We start from the raw sequence: 26,435 nt of genomic DNA on the forward strand, positions 1-26,435 counted from the left end.
TGCAGACAATCTCGCAAATGTTGACAGGATTCAGTGGACACGTGTTTCGTCCTGTTATAGGACTTTTTCAAGGCTCTTTGCAAATGAAGAGATCCATTTTAATCCAAGAGATCACTTATACTTGTTGTTTAGTTAGCTGGTACATTTTCTACAAGGTACATCAAAATCATCATTACTGCCCGCAACAGAAAATGACCCAAACCACACGTGGACACATCACATTTTCCCAAAGAAAACAGACCTGTTTTTTGTAAAGTGCCTAGCTATGGATTTTGTCCTCTAGCTCATCCGGCACCTAGGGAAACCTAGCAATCCTACATAGTTTTGGAAACTATGTACTTAGGGAAATTCAGAATGGGGTGATTTGTGGGGCTCACCCAGGTTCTGTTACCCAAAATCCTTTGCAACGCTCAACATTTGGTTAAAAAAAAACATTTCCCTCAGATTTCGGTGCTGCAAAGTTCTGGAATCTGAGAGGAGCCACAACTTTCCTTCCACCCAGCATTTCTCAATGTCTCCCGATAAAATTTTTACCTCACTTGAGTTGGTAAGCCTAGTGCCCACAACAGGAAATGCCCCACAACGCAACATGGACACATCAAATTTTTACATTGAATACTGACATGCTTTTAGGAAAGTGTCTACCTGTGGATTTTGGTCTCTAGCTCAGCCGGTACCTAGAAAAACCTACCAAACCTGTGCATTTTTTAAAACTAGATTCCTAGGGGAACCCAGGATGAGATAACTTGTGGCGCTCTCACCAGGTTCTGTTACCCAGAAGCCATTGCAAACCTAAACATTTGACAAAAAAAACACATTTTCCTCACATTTCTGTGATAGAAAGTTCTGGAATCTGGGAGGAGCCACAAAGTTCCTTCACCCCAGCATTCCCCCAAGTCTCCCAATAAAAATGGTACCTCACTTGTGTGGGTAGGCCTAGTGCCCGTGTCAGTAATGGATCACACAACGGTCAATGTCAATCCTTACATGAGGCAACTGTTGACCCTGGGGTGATTAATTCCTGACGCAGGCAATAGGTACAGGCACTCAAGTAGGGTAGTATTTTTATTAGGACAGGTGGGGAAACACTTGGTGGTAGGAATTTTGTGGATCCCAGCATAATCCTGTAGTTTGTCTGACAGAAAAGCAAGAAAAGTTTTTATTCAACATTTCACTTTTGCAGGGAATTCTGGGCAAGAAAGCCTTGGGGAATCCACAAAAGTCACACCTCAGTGAACTTCCCCGGGTGTCTAGTTTCCAGAAATGTCTCGGTTTGGTAGGTTTCCCTATATGGCCGCCGAGCCCAGGACCAAAAAAACACAAGTGCCTGCCTTAGAAATCCAGGTTGTTTTGTGTTAGATAATTTTGATGTCTCCACAATACGATTTGGGCGGTGGAATTTGGGGCTCTCTGTCTGCTTGCCGCCACATGTGCCTGCTCTCTGGATTGGGCTAACCCACTCTTGTCCCGCTGCACAGACTGATCTTGCGAAGGGACAGCAGGACTGTCCTCATCACCTCCCTCAGAATCAGTGGAAGAGGAGTTGTTGGAAAAATCATTCCCAGAGTCTGCGCCATCGTCCTATCCCTTAGATGCTGTCTCAGTATCTGGTGTCCCAGCCTCTGATCTTAAGTCAGAGCTGTCCTCTATAACCTGAGTTAGGGCTTGAGCAACAGTCATCCAATGAGACGCCATCTCTGCTACTGGCTAAACTCTTGCTCTAAAACACTAGCCTACGTGGACAGTCACAAAATTGCTGATGGGTGTGTGTGTGTGTGATGTCTGCAACAGTAAAGGTCAGTCACCTTACTTTCGGTTCTTCCATTAATCAGCATGTTCTCTCAAGACACTCAAAAAACAAAAAAGACACACTATTACTTCACCTTGTCACATACCAGTGGTCACAGTCTTTCGCGCCTCTGGCGCCCAGTCCAACAATCATTACTGGTGCTCCAACTCCCAAGACCTCTTCCTCAGATTTTCTCACTACCACCCAGCAAAAGTGCCCTTCACCTCTCCAAGGCACCCATCGCACATACATATCATTTATATTATAGCGCAGGTAATGGCTGGCTTTACTAATCCACTCAGTATTTACATAAAATACAGATCTGATCTTTGCACTAGGCATATACATCTTCTGAGCTAGTTTATGGCATCAAAACTGCCACTAGACAAAAGTCAGATCCTTTTGTAGCAGAAACATTATCACAAGTTACTTGACTTTATTATTGCTGCCTAAAAGCGAGCTACAGTTGAAACGCGTCAGTTGAAGTATGTGCATTGCTTCGAAGACGCAAGATGCAACTGCAAGATAACTGGTAGCGAATATATATATATATATATATATATATATATATATATATATATACGCACATATATATATATTTATGGGTTATATATATATATATATATACATATATATATATATATATATGGGTTATATATATATATATATATATATATATATATATATATATATATACATGTATGTATATAAAGAGATCACTTTTAAATGTGGGTGTGGTTTGCAGCCCCCAGGGAAACCACACATGACAAAGGTGATCTCTCTCTCTCTCTCTCTCTCTATATATATATATATATATATATATATATATATATATATATACAAAATGTAGAGAGAGATAAAGAGAGATCTACATATTTATATATATAGATATACGTATCTATATATGGATATATCTATCTATATTTATTTATATATATATATATATATGTATATATAAATATATCTTTATGTAGATTTATATATATATATATAAATATATAGCTATATATGTTTTTTAATAGCTGTATGGTTTCCCTGGGGGCCCCCTAGGAAACCATACAACTAAAAACATAAAAAAATGTGCCCCTACAGCGGGTTGCCCTGCTCACGGGTGACCCCCTGTCAAATTCATTTAAAAAAAATATATATATGTGTGTATATGTGTGTGTGTGTGTCTGTGTGTGTGTGTATATATATATATATATATATATATATAGTTTAAAAAAAATATTTGTTAACCTCGGGGTGCGATAGTGTCCCCCAGGAGTAAACGTACTTTTTTTAAAAACATATATATGCCTCTGGGGTTCAGTTTTCCGAGGGGGCTGATCCCCTCAAGTGAAATCCCTGGTGTCTATTGGGGTTTCTTGGCCCTGGATCACAGCTATGCTGCAATCCAGGGCCAGGAAAGTGTTTCAGGAAGGCATTGTTTGAAAGGGAAAAATCTCCCCTTTCAAACTAGGCTTTCATGAATGGTGTGGAGTCCCATTTGGGCCTGTTTGGTCCTTACCTCTGCTTCCTGCTCAGGTGGGGAACACAGACTGCGGTGCGCTGATGTCACAAAGGGCCGTATGGGGGATGGGGGGAGACACAGAAGCTCTTTTGTGTCTCCCGATATGGAATTAACGCTGGAGGATTTTTCAACCCCCTTCCAGGTTTCGGACGCCCGCACTTGTTTGGTTAAAAAATGAAGCTGCGACGGTTATGTTTCAATGTTTATTTATCAAACAAATGTTTACTCATGTTTGAATGTCAGCAGCTTCAGCACTTTACACTACAATAAAGCCATCTGAAGTAATTTCCTTTGTAGATTAGTTAAGACATTTTGGGGGTTATTCCAACTTTGGAGGAAGTGGTAATCCGTCCCAAAAGTGACGGTAAAGTGACGGATATACCACCAGCCGTATTACGAGTCCATTATATCCTATGGAACTTGTAATACGGCTGGTGGTAAATCCGTCACATTTGGACGGATTACCACCTCCTCCAAAGTTGGAATAACCCCCTTTATTTTTAACTAGGCCGTCTATTATACTTGGGAACTGGTTCCAATAGATAAAAAGGTGTTATTGCCCTCTCGCAACAATTTGTGGGACTGTATTCCTTTGGAATATTTACACTATACATAAAGTCTCATCTAAGGTGTCAAAAAGGGAAAATCGAACTGCAAGACAGGGTCTGAACTTTTTAGTGGGAGCCGTTTGAGTGCAAAACCAGATTTTGAAGGAAGTTGAGATTGCTGTGAGCTAGTGAGGCCCAAGACTTAGGGAAGTGCTGGTTGAATGCAGTTAGATAAACTACATAAAGGAGCTACCACAAAATTAAGGAACTACACTTACTTGAAGCTGTTTGCTTTTTCTGTGCAGAGAAACTACTCTTAAAACACCTAGGGCTCAATTTAGGTCTTGACGATATTACCTCCAAGCTGAGGTCGACCCAAAAAGTCCATCACATTGGCGGTCTCCCACCTGCTGCATTAAAATGTATTGCGGCTAAGCCAAAGGCCGCCAATAACGGAGTGTACTTTGTTGCACCAGCTGCATCCCACAGCCAAAACGGCAGACTCCAGTACCAACCATTAGCACTCCATCTCCGTCTCGACTACCATGATGCACTGTTTTTGGATCTAAAAAGCGATAGTGGAATGTAATGTTGTTCCACTGTCCTTTACTTCCATATGTACACACATTTCCTAAACTAGTGCATTTGTCAGTCAATATGTCATGCTATGGAATAAAATTACACTTCTTGTGTATCTCAACCATGTTGACACCTGCTAATAGCGACATTGAATTGATGAAAATGTTCACATTATTCATTGTCTTTTGAATTTAAGATACCCAAAATGTGTTGTGACATGCTGAGTAGAATTAAGCCACACCCAAGTTATGTTTCACTGTCCATATGATGACCAGTTACAATGTTATGTGTGTTATGAACCAGTTTGTATCCAATGTATTGGAGCCTGCTAGGCCTTGGAATGGTCCAGCACTCCAACCTATTCACCACTGTGTTGGGTCGAATGTCTGTCACATGTAACCTACAAATCTGAAATAACATTTTTGCATTTAAGATCATCCCTACAAGGTCAGCACTGGAATTGCCATCTGTGTAAATCAGGCTGCATTTGTAAAATAATGAAAATAACACAAAGACCTAATCAGGCTGTCACTCTCTTCACAGTTTTTAGGTTGGCCCTTTTTTAAGAAAAGAAACATGAAACTCACAAACTATATATTAATTGCATATCCTCTGTAACCTTCACAGGTCCAAACCCCCTGCCCAGTGCACCACCATCTGCCAGCCAAGACACCTCTACTCCAGTCCAGGAGAAAGCCTTGAGTGAGGACTCCAATGCTGAACATCAGCATGACCACAAGACAGCTGGTTTATCTGGTCTGCCTGGCCAGACAGCTCCAGTGAGTCAAACTTGGCCCACACCTATACCTCTCATCACAGCTGCAACAACATCTCAGCATGAGGCCATCTCCATTCCTGTGCACCAAGGACCTAGACACCAGTCTTGTGCCCCCCAGTCCTGGCTCTTGTTGAGACACCAACAATACAGCCTCCAGTTAAGCTAGGACCCAGTGGGTTGGGGAACACTTCCTCCAGGGCACAGGCTAGTAGGGTCAGACATGTGAGAGAGAAGCTGTGGGCCCACCAAGGGAAGACACTGGCATTTCTGTCAGCCACACAACCATTGACCAAGTCTTGAGAGCAGTATGAAAATCCCAAGTCATGATGGGCCAGATCCTAACAGAGGTCCAAGACATTAAGCAGGTGTAGAGGGAGCTCAATGTAGAGATGCACAATAACAATTCTAATTTGAGCTCCTTGACTGGGGTGGTGTTTGGCATTTATCATCTTACGTGCAGAACTATTCCTGTACCATCTGTCCCTGTCTGTGGTCCCGCCACATCTGGGCAAACTAAACCAATGTCAGTCACAGACCCTGTGGCCCTGCCACATGAGGCACCTGCTCCTACATCCCCCAGTCCCTGCACCTATGTCCACCCCTTCTCCCCGGAGGAGATGGCTATACAGACCAGTAGGTGAGGATGGCAAGACCAATACCACCACTGCAAAGAGACGCAGAACATAATTTCCTTCTTGTGTGTCTACCATTCACAGTGTGGACTATTTCAGGGACACAGTTACCTTTTCTGTGGACAGTTGTATTGTGGATATTTGACTTCAAACTGGCCTTGGCTCTACTGCCATGTTTCGATACACCATGTCAGACTCTTTTTTGTTTATTTCATCTTTTTCTGATACAACTCACTCTTTTTGTGTTATGATACTAAATGTTATGGACACAGAGTACAAGGCTCTTTTTGGATTATTTGTTGCATTTCCTTTGTCATGTCCATCTTCCACCATCATGTTGTCAAATCTTTCAAACATTCAGTTCGGAAAAAATTTTGAAATTACAAAGTGTTAATCAATTTAGCCAAAGAAAACAAACTCTACTACATACAAATGTTGCCAGCAAGTCCTTGTAGAAATTGAATTGGGGTTACAAAAAACAGGCCTAAACTCAATAGTCTGTGCCATTTAAGGTTATACGCTCTACGACCTTGAAACCATGGAGGAAAGGGTGTATGCAATGGTATCAAATACAAAAACCAACTCTCAATGGTGCATGACCTCATTTGGAGCCGTACATCCTACCCTCACAATAGGAATCCTGGATCAGTAAGGCCAAATGTCTACATCATGGCAGTAACAACATTTAAGGTCACATGGCCAGTACAGAATGCCATGGCAGCATCTGATGGAATGCCACATTCACCATTCAGTGGTGTGCTAACAAAAAGTTCAATCACCTATGATGATGCACATGAACTGCTACCTCCAGTGTCCACAATTAAAAGAGGTAACCAATGTGAAGGAAAAACAGTATGCTAGGGCTTTACATACACATGATGTTTGAGCAACTCAAGTGGCATATATTACCTTGATGGCAGTGATGCACAGAAAACAGATCTGAAACCATCTTTTGAACTTCCATACTATCAGAGTGCAAGTGTGTGTCTCTTCCGGGATCAACACATGTTCACTTTGTACTTTCAAGCATCAACATGTCACTGCAAATGTCACAACTTGAAAATGTCCAAATGAAGATAACATGGTGAAGCACACTGAAACAGAATAACAAGGGAACATTATTTTTACCACATATTAAATTGAACTCAATTGACAAGTCATGATGACACATAACGTGGCACAAGCACATTTAATCTTTGTCAATGACAACATTACTCAATGTAGGGAAACTCTGATCCTCTAACATCTTTGCCTTGAACTTTTCTGCACCGACCATTTTTAGCAAAATACCATAGCAGAGAGATATGTTCCAAGTGTTACACATTTTATTGACATTGGCGGTTATAATTTGTAAAGGTAAACTTACACTCAAGAAATGGTCACTCACATCTTAACCTCAGCTCCTTCTTCTTCACCACTGTCATCTTTATTTAGCATTTCAACATCCTCACCCAAGTAGTGCGCCCACCACAACACCACCACACACCCCCACCATCACCACACCCACAGACACAACACCCACCACTACAGAAACTCCCCCACACACCACAAGCACATCCCAGTGAGTGCACCCATCACAACACAACAACATACCCCTACCACCACAACACCCACAGACACAATACCCACAACTACTGCAACACCCACACACACCACAAGCACACGCCAGTCAGCACACCCACTACCACATAAGCATGCACCAGTTGACCCACAGACACGACACCAGCACATACCACATCCACTAAACACATCCACACACACACATGCTCAACACAAATGCTTAAACACCCACCCAACAGAAATCAGTAGTCAAGTCAAATCAAGCTTTATTTCTGCAAGAGGCCATAAAAGTCAAGAAACAATTGCAATATATAGAATTAAAACATTTAAAAGAATCTCTTTATACACTTTAAATAAACACACATAACATGAATGCAAATAATTCATAAATGCCAACAAATATTACATTTGTAGATGACTGAAAATAAGAATCCATGTCGAGATCTAATAATTTTTTGCAGAAAAGCAAAAGCTACAAGGTGAACACTAGTCTTCTTACTATACGTATTTAATATGACTAATTTTAATTAAGATTTTTCACAGTAACTGTATAATAAAATAACAAAATAAACTAACTGTGCTAACCCATCAAAATCAGTTCAAATAAAATTCAAAGTTAAAAACAGGAGAACAAAACCTTAAGGACTTGGTCTACCCTGTGTTCCTACCCATAAATTAAATATTCTCACAAAGGGTATACTTTAATTTCAAAAGCTTAATTTTCCAGACTGCATAGTACAGATCTGGTTTGGGCCATAGTAATTGTCTTTACAATTTACTAAGTAAGAATTGTTTATTCCAGGGGAAATATAACAAGGGATGACAAGGTCAATTAATAGGTTTCTCTAAGACTCTACTCCTCAATTATCATACATAAACAAAAAGAGCACGATCTTAATTTCAATACCCTTTATCAAACAATACATAGGAAAAATGATCTGTACTGCACAGTCAGGCTGTATATTACAAAAGGATCAATACCCCACATTACTCCTTCCTTTAACCACAGCAGAGATAAATTGATACAGTGTAACATATTTGCTCAGTTTGGAGCAATTGTAACTACAGCATAGCTTCCTTACACTGCCTGATGTTAAGAGCCTTTAAGAGTAGAATCAATATCCATGTTCTCTGCTCAGGATACAAGCCACAGAAGAACACCATGAGTAATTGAGATTGAGGTGTAGTGCAGTCACACTGATATAATACCAACTCATTTAAAGTATAAACTTTGGATAGATAGGCCACCACAAGGTGGGAAAGGCAAAGCCAAAACTTTACCAGATAGCATCTATGATGTCTAGGGAACTTCAGAAGATACAGCTCTATATTTGGGGTCATATACAAAGGGAAATATGCCTCCACCATTTCCTTACCTAGCTCAGCCTTCCACCTTTCTTCTACCATCAGACTTAGAAGTTCTCTCTTAACCACAGCTCTGACCTGGGTGTTTATAAACACTGGGCTGGTAAATAGCTCAATTCTGCTAATAGTGGCAAGAATTATTTTTACATACATGAACCACTCATTCCTGCATGCCCTATCAAAATTAAGACAATCAAAACTTAGTGACTGTGTCAGCTCTGCTTGTGGCCTAGACCAAACTGAGAGCTGCAGAAGTACTGGTGGCATCCTCACTATATCTCCCAAAAACTGCAGTCCTAATTCTTCATGGACTATAATAACAGGTATACTGCCATGAAGTGACATCAGTCTTCTCAGAAATGTGTTCTCACTGACCTGGAGAAGGGATGAATGAGTATATCCTCAGAATCCTGTGCCATAAGTGGCAATTGACATAGGTCTGGCTTTATATATGTTAATAAACGCATCCAAGGTCAAAGAGCCTACCATTGAGGCAAACTTACACAAAGAGGCTTCTGCCTGTTCAAATTGCATAACCATAACAGTCTTAAGGTGTCTCAAGTGATGTTGCTTTCAAATGGTAGCCCTTAATAAGAAAAAGTTGCAACGCATTTAAGGGTAGTGTCCCCAGCATGGAAGTGAGCTATGATGCTTTTTGGCAGCCTCAAATCATGGCATAAGATTTAGCTTTATTGGTTGTGAGGCCCAAGTTGGACCTAAAATGCACAAAATGATCTAACAATTTGTGCAGGTCCCTGCCTGCCCACGCCATGAGGCCGCTCCATGCCATGAGTATGCTGTCATCTGCATACACAAGAACCAGTAGGTATTGCCTCCTGGTTCTCAGAGGATCTGTTGTAGCTATAATCAAAGAGTCATCCCGTTAATTTATATAGAAGAATGCATCCTTGCCTGACTCCTTTCCTAATCTCACTAAAAGGGATACACTCCCCGTTGGGCCCATATCTGATCCTGTTTTCTATTTCAGTATGCAGTTGTGCAAGAAAGTGTACAATTTTAGGATTAGCCACCCTCTTTATTAACGTATCCTACATCTTGCCCCTGATAACATTGTCAAACATAGCCCTTAAGTCCATGAAGGCCAAGAAGAGTCAATCCCCATTGACGTTCACATACTTATCCACCAACAGGTGCAGATTCAGGCACTGGTCAGATGCTCCCACACCCTGTCTAAAACTATATTGGGCAGGTGTCATAATGTTATTATCATTTAGCCACCTTTCCAGTTGCTCTAAAAGGACTCTACCTGACATGTTAACTGCGACATTGATCAGCAATATAGGATGATAACAATGAGGATCACTTCTATAATTTTTATAATTGGGACAATAGTAGCCCTGGACCAAGCAGCCGGCTGTACAGCCCTTATAACACTCCTAACAAAACATTCACTAAAACAGGATCCTGCAGCTCCAAATTATCTTTTCAAGGGTCAACTGGGACCCCCATCTGTTTCTGGGGCTTTATTTGATGGGCTTCTATTAATAGCTGAGATTACCTCTCATAAAGTGATGTCTATATCTTCATTGTCAAGAGTGTCAGGAGTGTTGGGAGAAATACGACCAGAGGAGTCAAAGGGTACCAGTTATTTAACATCATAAAGCTTAGTAAAATGGTCAACTCAAGCATTCTCTGGAATGAAAACCTCTACTCTGGTTTGTGGGTTGGCCAAAAAAAAGGAGAGTTAACCACTTTCCAGAATGTGGTTACATCCACAGAGGCATCCACCAACAACTCCCAAGCCTCACTTCTAATTTCATCCTTCCTAGCCCTGATGGCTTCTTTATATAGCTGCCTGCACATCCTAAATTCTGAAGGAATCCTAGGAGAGCCGTTCCGGGCTCGCATAAGCCTGCCATGAGCATGCAAGAAAACATGTAAAACCATTTGACAGGTCTCTGAGGATGATGTCTCATAGGCATTACCAGATGTTCACTGGCTCATTCATAAATGATCAGAAAGGCATCCAGGACTGTCCCAGGATCAAGGTTATCACTAAGACAGCAGTCAAATTTACCCCTGCAATTTTGCATCAACTGTGTCCAAAAGACCTCAGGGTCAATGTCTCTCCATCTACTTTGAACGCCCCTATCTCGCATAATCAATTGGACCTTCCACACGGCTTCCACAAGTCCTAAGGAGGCCAACAATAAAGCTAAGCAAGAGTGGGTTAGGATCACCGAAGACACTATCTAATACCTGGTAATTAGTGACTTTACTGATGATGAAGATGATGAATAGTTTATTGTACAGATAATAAAATCCCATACAATTAAAACAAACAAGAAAAACTTTACTTGCCCAAACCTTGGAAACTACGGCATAATCAACTAGCAAACCTGTACCCTTCCTTATATATGTTACCTGGTGGGAAGTGCCTTTCTCTGTTAGATCAATGGCCAAAATTAAACCATATCTCCTCAGAAGCCTGTTGAAACGTATTTCCACACAGATTGTGCTCAAAGTGTGAAAGGTTAGTACAATCACCATCCAATAGCCATGCACAAAATCATCAGCAAACTAACATAACCTGAAATTAAAAACACCCCAAAGACATAAAATTATGAAATCACCCTTTAGGTTTGCTACCATCTCTTCTATGTTCATGAGGGAGAGCCCACAATATGGACATTGCTCTTAGCAAAACTAATATGAAAACAATTGACATGTACAATTAAAGGGTACTCAAACATTGGCAATCAGTAAAAGATACAAATCTAAAATTACAGCACATACACCAGATCCTCAAGCACCCACACCTTCAACACACACATGCACAGCAGACACAGTCACTCACTGTACCTCAATCAATCAATCAATCAATCAATTAGGTTCTTGTAGAGTGCAGCTAGTCACCTGTGAGGGTCTCAAGGAACAGAGGGGAGGGCAATTGCAGTTCAGTCAAAGAGCTAGGTCTTGAGGTCCTTCTTGAATTGAGGCAGTGAGGGTGATTGCCTTAGGTGTAGCAGAAGAGCATTCCAAGCCTGAGCAGTGAGGTAAGAGAAGGTTCTTCCTCTGGGTGAGTTCTTGCGGATCCTTGGGTTTGTTGCGAGGGCCAGTTGAGTGGAATGGAGGTGTCCGGTGGGTGTGTAGAAGGAGAGGCACTTGTTGAGGTTTGTGGATCTGATATTGTGTGAGCCTTGCCGGCATGTGTGAGGAGCTTGAAATTGATTCTTTACTAGATTGGGAGCCAGTGAAGGTCACTCAGGTGAGTGGTGATGTGGCTGTGGCGAGGAATGTCCATGATAAATCTGGCAGAGGCGTTCTGGATTATCTGCTGTTTCTTTTGGAGTTTTTGGGTGGTGCTGGGATAGAGTGTGTTGCTGTAGTCTAACTTGCTGCTGACAAGTGCCTGGGTGACTGTTTCACTGGAACCGATAGGGAACCATTTGAAAATCTTTTGGAGCAGGTGGAACATGTAGAAACAGGAGGATGAGACGGCGCTGATTTGGCAGTTCATTGAGAGTGAGGAGTTGATAATGATGCTGAAGTTGCATGGTGGTCAGTGAGTGTGGGGAGATTCCTAGTGCTGAGGGCCACCAGGTGATGTCCCTAGTGGAGGGGTGGAACCTATAATGAGGACCTCGGTTTTATCAGAGTTGAGTTTCAGGCAGTTGTCCTTAATCCAGGTGGGGACTGCCTTTATTCTATTGTGGAAGTTGCTTTTGGTGGTTGTAGGCTCGCCAATGAGGGAGGGGATCAGCTGGGTGTCGTGAGCGTAGGAGACAATGTTGAGTCCATGGTTTCTGATGATGTTTGCAAGCGGGCCATGTAGATGTTGAAGAGTGTGGGGCTCAGAGCGGAGCTCTGAGGGACTCTGTCAGTTTTGAGGAGAACAGTGGGAGCCTGACTCTCTGGTTTCAGCTGGTGAGGAAGGAGCAGATCCACTCAAGTCTTTTTTCCAGATCCCGGCGTCGTGGAGTCTAGTGCGGAGGGTGTGGTGGAAGATGGTGCCGATGGCAGCAGAGAGGTCCAGGAGGATGAGAGCTGAAGTTTCTCCTCATTGGAGGAGAGCACGAATGCTGCCCATTGCTTCCAGAAGTGCATTCTTGGTGCTGTGGTTGCTTCTGAAGCCTGATTGGGAGATCTCCTTGTGTGGTTGGTTTCAATGAATTTGGAAAGTTCGGCATTGCTGGCCTTCTCAATGGCTTTGGCTGGGAAGGGGAGCAGTGAGATGGGTCTGAAGTTGTTTAGGTCTGTTGGGTCAGCGGAGGGTTTTTCCAGCAGGGGGTTGACTTCTGCAGCATAATTTGGGGTTGATAGTGGTGCCAGCTTGGTTGAAGATGTGATGGGGACATGGGTCTAAAGGGGCTCCGGTGTGGATGGTTTTCATGATCTTTAGGGTGTCATCAGTAGTGAGGATGGTCCAGTTGAGCAGGGTCAGCTGAGGACTGGAACCTTTGGGTGTGGTTGCTGCAGGTGGGGTGGGTGGGTCTTGGGTTGCGAAGCAGTTGTTGAGGTCTAATATCCCACAGTGGAAGAAGGTGGTGAGGTTGTTGTAGAGGTCTTGGAGGGGGAATGTCTGTGGGGTCGGTGCTTGGTTTGGTGAATTCTCTGATCATGGTAAAGGGTTCTTTGCTGTTGTGTGCATTGGGATTGATATGTACCTGAATGGCCGTTTTCTTTGTGGTTTTGATGAGGTGGTGGTGTGTGGTGATGGTGGTTTTGAAGGCTGCGTGGTTGACCTAGGTCATGCTACTCATCCATCTTCTCTCGAATCATGCACTTAGGCTCTTGGGGGAGCACCAGCTGGTTTCCTGGGGGGCTGTTTTTTGGAGGGTTTCCTGAGGGGAGCCAGTGTGTTGGCACAGTTGGAGATCCATTGGTGGAGATTGCATGCTGATAAGTTGGCACCCGTGCTGGCTGGCGGTGCTCTTGGGTGACGTGGGCACAATGGTGTTCGGTGAGTTTGGTAAAGGAGAAGAGGACACAGTGGTGGTTGCTTCAGTGCAGTTCGGAGGTGTGGGTGACGGAGATGTTGTTGCAATCGGAGAAGACAGGGTTGAGTATGGTTCCTGCTTAGTGGGTTTTGGAAGTGGCAGTTTTTTTTATGCCCAGGGAGGTGAGGTTCTCCTGTACGGATGATGTGTTGGGGTCATTGAGGTTTTCCACCTCCTAAACCCAAATCCCTCACAAACACCCTACCCATTTTCCTAAGGAGAACCCCTATTTTACCTGGCCCTGACCCCACTAATACCCAAACCACCCCTGTTAAGTGTCTTTCCAGTACTCTAATCCCCCAAACCACCCCTTCCACATCCCACCCAGCCCTACCAAATGTAAATCCATCCCTTCCAAATCTCAAAACACCCCATCAAATCCACCTCTCCCAAACCCACTGCTCCCAAATCCAAACCCTCCCCCCAAAAAAACAAACCCTCCCCTCCCAAACCCAAACCCACCACTACCAAACCCCAGGACCCACCCCTCCACTAACATAATTGAAATGCCTTCTGCACTTGGACCCAGTACAGAATGGTTATTTGTATGTTAAAGGATAAAAAGCTAGCATAGTTACTCCTAGAACCAATGGTGGCTGAAACTGCCCATCATTTCCAATCAGAACTAAGGGCAAGCACATTTTCCTATGATTCCTCATACGAAATGAGAATGTGGAAAGCAGTGCTGATCTCTAAGTAAACAGAGACAGATTGGCGTTTACTATTATGCCACAATTGCACCCACATTCAATAGGCAATCTAAAAGTGCCCATTTTAGTTGGTCAATGAGAGCCAAGCAGCAGGTGTGCCTTGCCATTCAACACCAACATCTCTGATCTATCACTTTTCGATCTGAAGCTCGTCCTGTTTTATATGATAACCGGAAATGCATTGTTGACAAAAATGTCCAATGTAAATAATTATAGGAAAATACATTGGAACAGAATGTTGACATTTTTCACAAGATGACCGATTCCATCATACCCGAACAATGAGGTGTGTATCGTCGATCTACATGTAATAGTTCATAGCCTTGAAGTGGATAAGCTCGGTCAGTTGCCCAACTTACAGGGATTGGAGATCGATTGGTGAGCCAGAAGAAGTCACGCAGACTGGGCTTCCCCTTTGAGGAAGGAACAAACTAAGCCAAAGCTGAGTCGTAGACCCTTCCCTATCCCACCAGCACAACAGGATGCTCTGAAACTGACAGGTATAATAGTGCGAGTGCATTGACATCAGAACTTAATTGAGGAGAGGTGACACATATATCAAAGCCAAAAGGGTCAACAAGTCTGATATGCAAATATTAATGGTAACAGTAAGAGGCACATTTATCTCATAAAGCAGAGAGAAGTAAGAAAGCTATTCAGGAGAACAAAACACACGCATAGAAAAACATTCTAAAACCTGACAAGCAAGCTCTGCTACATTATAAAATGAGATTGCATGCAGCCAGGGCTCATGCACGAAGGAAGCAGGACTCTCAGGAAGCATAGAGGGTGAAAGGGTGATATTTAAAATCACAATGGAGGTTACCTTGCAGAATGACGTCAAAGCGGAAAGGCAATGTGAAAAGATCATGAAAACCATTTGGCAGGTATGAGAAACAAAACAAGAACGCTGTGATACCACTCTTCTCATCATAAGTAAGGTTGTATCCGGAGTACTGTGTGCAAACAAACTGACATGCTCTCTAGAAGGGTGTACAGTAACTGGTGATAGACCAGCCTATCATTGGAGACCAGATATATGATCTCAAAATGGTCTTATGAGTTGCTACTCAATAGTTTTAACATGTACATATTTGATATAGGGGGCAATAGCTTTACCATAAAATAGAGACTATCAACCACTCTAGTGGGATCAAAACGGTCCCATAAGAAGCATTTTTAGGAGTAGACAACTGCTAAAGTTTGGTGTATGTAATTTGGGGCAATAAAATGGGAAAACAGTTTTGCTTGGAAAATGTAGCCACTCTTGAGCAGTTGTGGATAGATACACTAAACATCTGATTAGAGCGCAGGGCTAAATTTTAACCCTGGTGCAAAAAAATAGTTCTTGCAAATGGATTAGAATTATGAGTTATATGTTAATTATCACTCCCTCGTACGTTTTACCTTATAGATTCTAGCAAGTCAACCTGCCTAAATTAATTGGCAGGAGAAGAGGCCCTGACATTTTAAAAACACAGAATGTTGTACCACCCGTTATGCCTCATTTCCAATTTGAAAACTCTGAAAATGAGATATTTAACACACCTTGCAAAAACTTCACCCGGGATAATTGTAATAATTGGGAATTGGACATATCTCACTGTATTTCACACAACTTGGCATCTGGACCTAAAAAAGTTAGAGAAAGACATGGTACAGATAAATGGAGATAAAGGAACATAGGTGGTCATTACGACCCTGGCGGTCTCTGACCGCCAGGGGTAATGTGGCCTTCGTACCGCCAACAGGCTGGCGGTACGGAGGCCCTCATTACGACCGCGGCGGTAGCGCCACGGTCGCACCGCCGGGGCCGGGGGTTTACCGCCGTTTTAGCCCCGGTGGAGATAATCCGCCAGGGCAGCGCTGCAAGCAGCGCTGCCCTGGGGATTATGACCCCCCACCTGCCAGCCTGTTTCTGGCGGTTTGCACTGCCAGGAAGAGGCTGGCGGTAAGGGGTGTCCTGGGGCCCCTGGGGGCATGGACAGTGCAGGGGCCCCCTATCAGGGCCCAGGGCAGCTTTTCAATGTCTGCATAGCACCCGTTGCACGGTCGCAACACCGCCGGCTCCATTAGGAGCCGGCTCCTATGTTGCTGCCTCATTCCCGCTGGCCCAGCGGGAATGTCATAATGGGGCCGCGTGAGTGCGCCCGCCAATGGCCGCACGGCGGTTACCGCCTGGCGGGCGGCGGTAGCCGCCCGCCAAGGTCGTAATGACCCCCATAATGTGAAATATTTAATCTCAGCTGACTTTGAAATGTGATACAATACAATTTCCTTAAGCTTTCCATCAAGCTTGTGTCTTGACTTTTCTTTTGCCATGCTGAACAGGGATACGTTTTGTTAGTAGTGTTGTGTAGCCATTTTAGTTATAGCTCCATGCACGTTATTTTAACACACTAGGCCACTGTGCACTTTAACCTACATATATTTTATTCGGCTTCGCCTTATTATTGTTACAAAAACCATTTTTACGGTCTTGTTTTAGTTTTGTCTATCTAACTGTTTCTGCCTAGGCCAGCACTCTGTTCTCAAACAAGACATTCTTGATCACTCTGTGCTTCTCCCAAGGCTACTGCACGATACATTGCAGGTGAACGTGGTAGAAGTTTAGTCTTCAACATTCGTAGAAAACACACATCCTTATGTAGGGACATTTCCTCAGAACATCAACTGTGTTATTATAAAAACATTTCCTTGTCCCTTACACGTTAGAGGGAGATTCCAGCCAGGGAACCACGACTGTATGCTGATTGCCGAATGCTTTGCTACAGATGCTAATGCAGACTGCAGGTCTTTGCTCAGGTATGGGGGTTGATGTCTTCCCAGGGGAACCTGAAGGGCAGAATTAGAGCTTAACATGCTGTGCTCTATCCTAGCCTAGGTAGGGATTAGTCCATCGAAAATAGTGACAATATGATAGCGTTGTTTTTATGCTTCACTCTTTTAGTCGCAATTTTAATACTGTCATGTAGTCTCGTCCTGGTTATTGCAGCTCACACTTTGCTTTCTAAGATGCAGTCATTTTATTAAACTTACTATTGAAACATATACTGCTTCTGTTAGTCATTTATATATGAGACGGAATTGTAAGTGGGAGAACTGGATGAGACCTGAGTGACCATGACTTCCCTGAGAAGCCCAGTATGTCATGCGCTCGGCTGCCCAATCATCACCATCCTTTGATGGGGATGAAGCACTGCTAGTTAGCTGGAACAAAACCTGCTTTGGAGAGACAGGTGTCACCCGCAGTGGGTTAGACTCAGTCTCCCACACCGCAGGCGATTCTGCCGCTCAAAATCCAGTAGTCTCATAAGTATAATGAGAGCCTACGCGACAAAACACATGCATAGAAAAAACATTCTAAAACCTGACAAGCAAGCTCTGTTACATTATAAACAACCAGCGGCTTCTCAATGAACCAGGCAGCGTGATTTTAAAAGACATGGCTTTCCATTAACATGAAAATGAGATTGCATGCAGCCAGGGTAAAGCTCTTGCACGAAGGAAGCAAGACTCTCAGGAAGGATAGAGGGTGAATGGACGATATTTAAAAACCACAAGAGATGTTACCTTGCAGAATGACGTCAAAGCAGAAAGGCAATGTGTCAAGATTATGAAAAGCATTTGGCAGGTATAACAAACAAAACAAGGACGCTGTGATACCACTCTTCTCATCCTAAGTAAGGTTGTATCCGGAGTACTGGGTGCAAACATATTGGCATGCTCTCTAGAAGGGTGTACAGTAACTGGTGATAGACCAGCCTATCATTGGAGACCAGATATATGATCTCAAAATGGTCTTATGAGTTATTACTCAATAGTTTTAACATGTACATATTTGATATAGGGGGCAATAGCTTTACCATAAAATAGAGATTATCAACCACTCTAATGGGATCAAAACGGCCCCATAAGAAACATTTTTAGGAGTAGACAACTGCTAAAGTTTAGTGTATGTAATTTGGGCCAATAAAATGGGAAAACAGTTTTGCTTGGAAAATGTAGCCACTCTTGAGCAGTTGTGGATAGATACACTAAACATCTGATTAAAGCGCAGGGCTAAATTTCAACCCTGGTGCAAAAGATTGTTTTTGCAAATGGATTGGAACTATGAGTTGTATGTTAATTATCACTCCCTCATACTTTTTACCTTATAGGCTCTAGCAAGTCAACCTGCCTAAATCAATTGGCAGGAGAAGAGGCCCTGAAATTTTAAAAACACAGAGGGGGTCATTACAACCCTGGCGGACGGTGTTAAAGGTGCGGTAATACCGCAAACAGGCCGGCGGACAAAAAAAGGGAATTATGACCGTGGCGGAAACCGCCAACAAAGACAGCCACTTTAACACTCCGACATCCACGGCGGTACAGACAAGCAGCGTGGCGGTCACCGCCAACAGACAGGCGGAAGACAATGTACCGCCCACAGTATCACAACCCACCAATCCGCCACCTTTTCCGGGGCGGATCCACCGTGGATAAAAACACAGCGGAAACAGCTTTTGCAATGGGAAAACGCTCACCTTAACACATCCCACGAGGAAGGAGGACAACATGGAGCCGGAATTACAAATCCTCCCTGCCCTTGTCTTCCTACTCATCTACGAACACCAGCGCCGGCGGCGGCGAAGACAACGGTGAGTACTGCACCTACGACACAGGGGAGGGGGAAAGCAAAAGTCAGGGGGACACACACGCTACACCCCCACCCTTGCACATTACAACACACACACCAATGCATTTCCAAACATCACTGTAACAACCCACAACCCCCCCTGAAGAATGCAAAGACAAAACGAAATCAGTTCAAACATTGTAATGTATCAAAATACATGTTTCAAATATATACAGATATATATAAACTCATTCAAAAGTATATACATTACGAGAAGTAGTGCAGATATGCACATCTCAATGTCCGTGCACCACTGGGCCAAAAATGCATGGGCGAGGCCCACGCAAGATACCTGTCCACAAACGGAGAGAACACTGCCGGGGCATCAGAGAGAAATACAACAGGCACCACAGGGGTAAGGGAAGGGGGGCACCTCAGCCGGATTACAGCACCACACCACATCCACGACGGGGCTCCATGCCCATTGATGTATCCTGGGGAGTGCAAAGCCACAGTCTCTCAAGTCTCTACAGTGGGTGGGTTGCCCACTGCCATATCCTGGGGAGTGCAAAGCCACAGTCTCTCAAGTCTCTACAGTGGGTGGGTTGCCCACTACATTATCCTGGGGAGTGCAAAGCCACAGTCTCTCAAGTCTCTACAGTGGGTGGGTTGCCCACTGCCATATCCTTGGGAGTGCAAAGCCACAGTCTCTCAAGTCTCTACAGTGGGAGGGTTGCCCACTGCCATATCCTGGGGAGTGCAAAGCCACAGTCTCTCAAGTGGATAACAGCCTCCACTGGTTCTGGAGGGGGACTGGTGCCCAGAGTGCTTCATCCTGTGAAGGACAGAGGTAGTGGATGGATCTCTCCACTGGTTCTGGAAGGGGAATGGTGCCTAGACTGGATTAGGCTCCCCGTGACAGTTCCTGTCCCGTCACTGTCCCAGCTGCACATGGGATAACGATGCTTGATGTGGCGGTCTTTTCCTTCTGCAGCGGTGCTCTGCCCTGTTCAGCGGTGCTTTGCATGGCGATCTCTGCCCTGTTCAGCGGTGCTTTGCCATGGCGGTCTCTGGCCTGTTCAGCAGTGCTTGCCCTGTTCAGCGGTGCTGTGCCATGGTGGCCTCTGGCCTGTTCAGCGGTGCTTGCCCTGTTCAGCGGTGCTTTGCCAAGGCGCTCTCTGGCCTGTTCAGCGGTGCTTGCCCTGTTCAGCGGTGCTTTGCCATGGCGGTCTCTGGCCTGTTCAGCGGTGCTTGCCCTGTTCAGCGGTGCTTTGCCATGGCGGTCTCTGACCTGTGCATTGGTGTGTGGCATGATGGTCCCTCATTGCCCAGCGGGGCTGTGGCAGCCGGGGCCCTCCAGGGCACTGACTCCGGCGGTGGTCTCCTAACCAGTGACGATACTTGTGCCCTCCTGGGCAATGACTCCGGCGGTGGTCTCCTGACCAGTGACGATATTTGTGCCCTCCTGGGCAATGACTCCGGCGGTGGTCTCCTGACCAGTGACAATATTTGTGCCCTCCTGGGCAATGACTCCGGCGGTGGCGGTGGTCTCCTGACCAGTGACGATACTTGTGCACTCCTGGGCAATGACTCCGGCGGTGGTCTCCTGACCAGTGACGACAGTGCTGGCGGTGGCGTCCAGGCCGCCGGGAAGGATGCCGCCCTTCTCCGCCGTGCTGCTCACACCAGGCTGTGCAGACTTCTTCTGGCCCTTCCCCACCTTTGGAGGAGTCACAGCTGACTCTGCAATCCCCCTGGGACCCCTGTGAGTAGTTTTGCCTCCAGGAGTCTTCACCCGGTCCCGTCGGCCACTTTCCAACTTCAGATGCTTTACAGAGGGTGGACTGGCAGTGCCTTGGCTCCATGTCACACTGCCTGCCCTGGTGGCCGGTGCACTCCACACACCTGTAACATGCACCACTGGTACTGGAGTCTTTTTGGCTGAGGCGCTACGAGGGGACTGATGAATTGGAGGGGTGGGGGTGGGGGCAAAGAGGTCAACGTTGCAGAGGGACAATTTCTGACGAACACTGGGATGGGTAGCTGGAGGGGGTCTGGGAGTGGAGGAAGAGGAGGTGGTTGTAGGAGGTGTCACTTTAGGTGTTTTGGGTGCAGGTGCAGGTACTGGAGGCTGTCGTGAGGTGGATGGATGTTGGGTGTGTGGGTGCCCGCGTTTGTGTACTTTGGGAGGGGGTGTCACAGACACACTGGGAGAGGACACAGGGGACGTGTAAATGGGAGTGGGGGTGGTGAGTGCAGGTGAGCGGGGTGTGGTGCTGGGTGTTCTGGTGCGAGTCCTAGTGCCTGTAGATACAGTGCATTCTGGTGAGAGTGTAGACGATACTGGGAGGGAGGAGGGAGACGACGAGGAGGGGGACACAGTGGAGGCAGTGGATGTTGCTGTGTCTGCACGTGGGTGATGCTTGTGTGAGTGCCTGTGGGTTGTATGGTGCCTATGTTTGCCTGAGCTACATTTGGGTGTTGAGGTGTATGCATGCTTGTCTGATGGTGTGCTTGGGACAGGCTGGGGTATAGGGGATTGAGTTTGGGTGGAGGAAGTTGGAAGGGGGAGGCTAGAGACAGGGACAATGGCTGCCATCAGTGCTGAGGCCAGAGATTGCAGGGTTCAATGATGGGCAGCCAGACCAGAATGAATGCCCTCCAGGAATGCATTAGTGTGTTGCAACGCCCTTTCTACACCCTGGATGGCATTCACAATGGTAGACTGCCCAACAGTGAGGGACCTGAGGAGGTCAATGGCCTCCTCAATGAGGGCAGCAGGGGTGACTGGGGCAGGGGCTGAGGTGCCTGGGGCGAAGGTGATGCCCACCCTCCTGGGTGAGCGGGCACGGGGCGAACGCTGAGGGGCTGCTGGGAGGGCGGTGCTGGTAGGGGACGTGGAGGCTGTACCTGTAGAAGTGGGGGGCACAGATGGTGCCACCACCACAAGGGAGCTCCCATCGGCCGACGAGTCCGTGTCGCTGGTTGGTGATCCGGTGACCGACGTGTAGCTCCCCTCGCCCTCCGTCCCACTGGTGCATTCTGAGTCCGTGGTGTGTCCCTCCATGGCCATGTGGGATGCAGCTCCCTCGTGCCCCGGTGCCACTGTACCTCCGCCTGATGATGCTGATGCACAAAAGAACAGGGAGAGCAAAAAAAGGGGGAGGGGACGACAGAAGAAAGACAGGTTGAGTGCATGGCTTACCGCTACCGTTGGCGGACAATACAGACACAGCAGCCCCCTGCTCTACGCCGCGCTGTTGGGCTCTACTGATGCAGTTCCTGGGATATGGCTTACATGGCTATGGTGGAAATCTGCACACATGGATGCCACAGGGGCATCTATACCTGTACTTGGCCCACTACTGAGGTGGGGTGGAGTGCCACATGCCCTGCATTACGGAGGGGCCTAGCCTACGTATTTCTGCCTGGCCTAGGTACACCCACAGCCCTCCTCCCCCACCCAGACCCCTCAACTGCACGCCAAGTCCCCAGAATGAGAGTGTACTCACCCCCTTGTGTCTGCTGTGATGCCCTCAAGCGCCCATCCAACTCCGGGTAGGCCACCGCCAGGATCCGGAACATCAGGGGGGTCATGGCACGACGGGCACCCCTCCCACGTTGGGAGGCCATCCCCAGCTGAGCCTCCGCCATCTTCTTTCTCCAGCGGCGAATTTCCTCCCATCTTTTCTGGCTTTGGGTGCCCCGTCTCTGGTGGACCCCCAGGGTTCGGACTTCCTTGGCGATGGCACGGCCAATGTCCTTCTTCTGGTGGGCGCTGACCTACATGACATGCGCAAGGGAAGAAGAGAAGTCATTACCAACTGCACCGTCCATGTGAGTGGCCCCCATCCCTACCCTTGCCATGTGGCACATGCATTCACATGCATTCATGTTTCCTGAACTCTGCCCCCTTCCCTCTTACAACCATCCCTCTCCACCCAGGCATAGCCCATACAACGTGCTCCCTGTGTACTTACCTGTTGGTCTGGAGGACCGTAGAGTAGCGTGTACTGGGGAAGGACCCCGTCTACTAGCTTCTCCAACTCCTGACCATTGAAGGCAGGGGCCCTTTCCCCAGACGCAGCAGCCAATGTCTCTTCCAGACCGAGGTCACAGCAGCACTTGCAGTGTAGGTCCTCTCATGTCGAAGATCAGGTATCGAGTGATTGAACAGATAGAAAATGGCGGTGACGTCCGCGGCGGTGCGTATCATCACCGCCGGCGCACTTCGTCACTGGCTCCTGGGACCCATAGGGTCCAATGTTAACCAATGCAGCACCGCCTACCACGACGGGGTACAACGCCAGCGCAGTGACCTCACATTCCCATTGTCCCAGTTTAGAGGTCAGGCCGCCGCCATTTCAGGGGCCCACATGGCTTCATTTACTACTGCGTCACACATAGCTAGGCCTACACTCAACACACATACAGGAAGGGTTTTGTGTTTGGTGTCGTGTTCTGTGTATCTGTGGGTACATACCTGGGAATTTGTTGACTCTGTGGTCACTGTTGTCCTTCCTAGGCACCGTCAGCTGGGACATTTGAGAAGATGGCTGAATCCTCCGGTGTACCGACCGCTGGTGGACCTGTTGATAATGGAGGAGCAACATTTAATCGTCACCTACAGGTTTGACTGTGCCACTATCCAGGAACTATGTACCCAGTTGGAGCCAGACCTGATATCACCAATCTGCCATCCCACTGGAATCCCCCCTGATGTGCAGGTGCTGTCAGTGCTCCATTTCCTTGCTAGTGGGTCTTTTCAGACAACAGTGGCCATGGCATCAGGGATGTCCCAGCCTATGTTTTCCAACGTGTTGTCCAAAGTGTTGGCTGCCCTGCTGAAACACGTAAGGAGCTACATCATTTTCCCTGAGGTGGAGGATTTGGCTACAGCTAAAGGTGACTTCTATGCCCTTGGACATATCCCCAACATCATAGGTGCTATTGATGGGACCCAGGTAGCTCTGGTCCCCCCCCCACAGGAGTGAACAGGTGTACAGGAACCGGAAGAGTTATCATTCTATGAATGTACAGATGGTATGTTTGGCAGACCAGTACATCTCCCAGGTAAATGCTATGTTCCCTGGCTCAGTGCATGACGCCTACATCCTGCGGAATAGCAGCATCCCTTATATGATGGGTCAACTCAGGAGGCACCGTGTGTGTCTATCAGGGGACTCTGGTTACCCCAACCTGTCCTGGCTATTGACCCAGTGAGGAATCCCAGGACCAGGGCAGAGGAACGCTACAATGAGGCCCATGGGCGGACTAGGAGGGTGATTGAACACACCTTCGGGCTCCTGAAGGCCAGGTTCAGGTGCCTCCATATGACAGGTGGTTCCCTATTCTTCTCACCCAAGAAGGTGTGCCACATCATCATCGCCTGCTCGATGCTTCACAATCTTGCTTTGCGACGTCAGGTGCCTTTTCTGCAGGAGGATGGTCCAGATGACGGTGTTGTGGCAGCTGTGGAGCCTTTGGACCCTGTGGACAGTGATGAGGATGAAGCTAAGGAAGAAGACATAGACAACAGGGAGTCAGTCATACAGCAGTATTTCCAGTGACACACAGGTGAGAACATTTTCATTTTTAACATTACATTAACTTTCACACGTCTACCTCTATCCTGCCTGTCATTTCATACCAGTATTTGGTCACTGAGTTGTACCTTTCCATTACGGTTTCACAGGTGTGGTTACCAACGTGTGTCATCTGCTTGCATCCTTCAAGGACTTGTGATGTGTGACATAGGTATGTTGGCTTTACATTTGGAAACGCATTTTGACACTGTCATTGATAATACATATTTACAAAATCACAGACTGACTCCAGATTGTTTTGTGGTTCAAGGGTGTTTATTGAAGTGCTCAAAAATGGAGGGGGGTTGTAATATGGTGATGGGGGACGGTGGAGGAATGTCCATGGCAGAGTCCAGTCCATTGGTCACATAGGTGCACTGCCCATATGGGCATAGGAAGTGGAGCTGGGGCAGTTTAAGTATGGACAGGGTAACAAAGTGGGACAGTGGGGGACAATCAAGGTGGTCTCATTTCCTGGCGGGAGTCTTGCCATCTTGCTCTGTCCTGTTCCTGGATCTCAGGGACCGCTTGCGTGGTGGTTGTCCATCTGCAGGGGGTGGGGTGCTGGTGTGGTGGTCCTGTGGCGGGGCGTCCTGTCCACTAGCGCCAGCGGAGGTGGTGGGCAGTTCTTCGTCCAGGCTAGTGTCAGGGGTCCCTTGGAGTGCCACGGTGTCCCTCATGGTCTTTTGTATGTCCTTCAGCACCCCTACGATGGTGCCCAGGGTGGAGCTGATGGTCCGGAGCTCCTCCCTGAACCCCAAATACTGCTCCTCCTGCAGGAGCTGGGTCTCCTGAAACTTGTCCAGGACCGTCGCCATCGTCTCCTGGGAGTGGTGGTAGGCTCCCATGATGGAGGAGAGGGCCTCGTGGAGAGTGGGTTCCCTTGGCCTGTCCGCCCCCTGTCGCAGAGCAGCCCTCCCAGTTCCCCTGTGTTCCTGGGCCTCCGTCCACTGGACCGTGTGCCCACTACCACTGCCCCCAGGTCCGTGATTTTCTTGGAGTGGTGGGTTATTCTGGGTTCCCTGTAGTGGTGGACACACCGCTGATTGACGTGTTCTGGGTACGGAGGTATGGGCCCGCTAGGTGGGTGCTGTGCTGGTGTTACCAGAGGGTGGAAGGTCAGTGTTGGGCTGTGCCTGTGCAAGGGGAACGACTGTCCCGAGGCCCACGATGGTCCGGGCTGGTCATCAGGATCCAGTAGGGCAGAGCAGCTATCGTCACTGTGGGCCTCTTCTGTGGGTGGAGGGGAGTTGTCTGGACCCTCCGGTATGGTGACGTTCCTTCGTGGTCCTGCAGGGACATAAGAGCATGATTATTGCATCTGTGTGTGTAATGGTGTGCAATGGTTGGGTGTGTGTGTACCCAAGTGCAAGCATTCCTGTGTGTGGGTTGGTTTGATGATGGTTGGGGGGTGCTCTGGGTATGTGCAGTGAGCATGCTTTAGTGAGGGGTGACCATGCTTAGTTGTCTCATGCAGGGCTTGGTGTTGGGATGGGTGGTTTGTGCTATTAGTACATTAGTGAGGAGTTGGAGTTATGGGGGAGGGGGTGAGGGTGGGGGGTGTGATAGCATGCAGGTAGGTGGGGGATATGATAGTGAAGATTTTGACTTACCAGTGTCCATTCCTCCACCGACTCCTCTGAGGCCCTCTGGATGCATGATGGTCAAGACTTGCTCCTCCCATGTTGTTAGTTGTGGGGGAGGAGGTGGGGGTCCGCCGCCAGTCCACTGAACCGCAATGTTGTGCCTGGAGACCACTGAATGCACCTTCCCCCGTAGGTCGTTCCACATCTTCCT

Source organism: Pleurodeles waltl, chromosome 12 (assembly GCF_031143425.1).
Source record: "Pleurodeles waltl isolate 20211129_DDA chromosome 12, aPleWal1.hap1.20221129, whole genome shotgun sequence".
In the NCBI taxonomy this organism is placed as follows: domain Eukaryota; kingdom Metazoa; phylum Chordata; class Amphibia; order Caudata; family Salamandridae; genus Pleurodeles; species Pleurodeles waltl.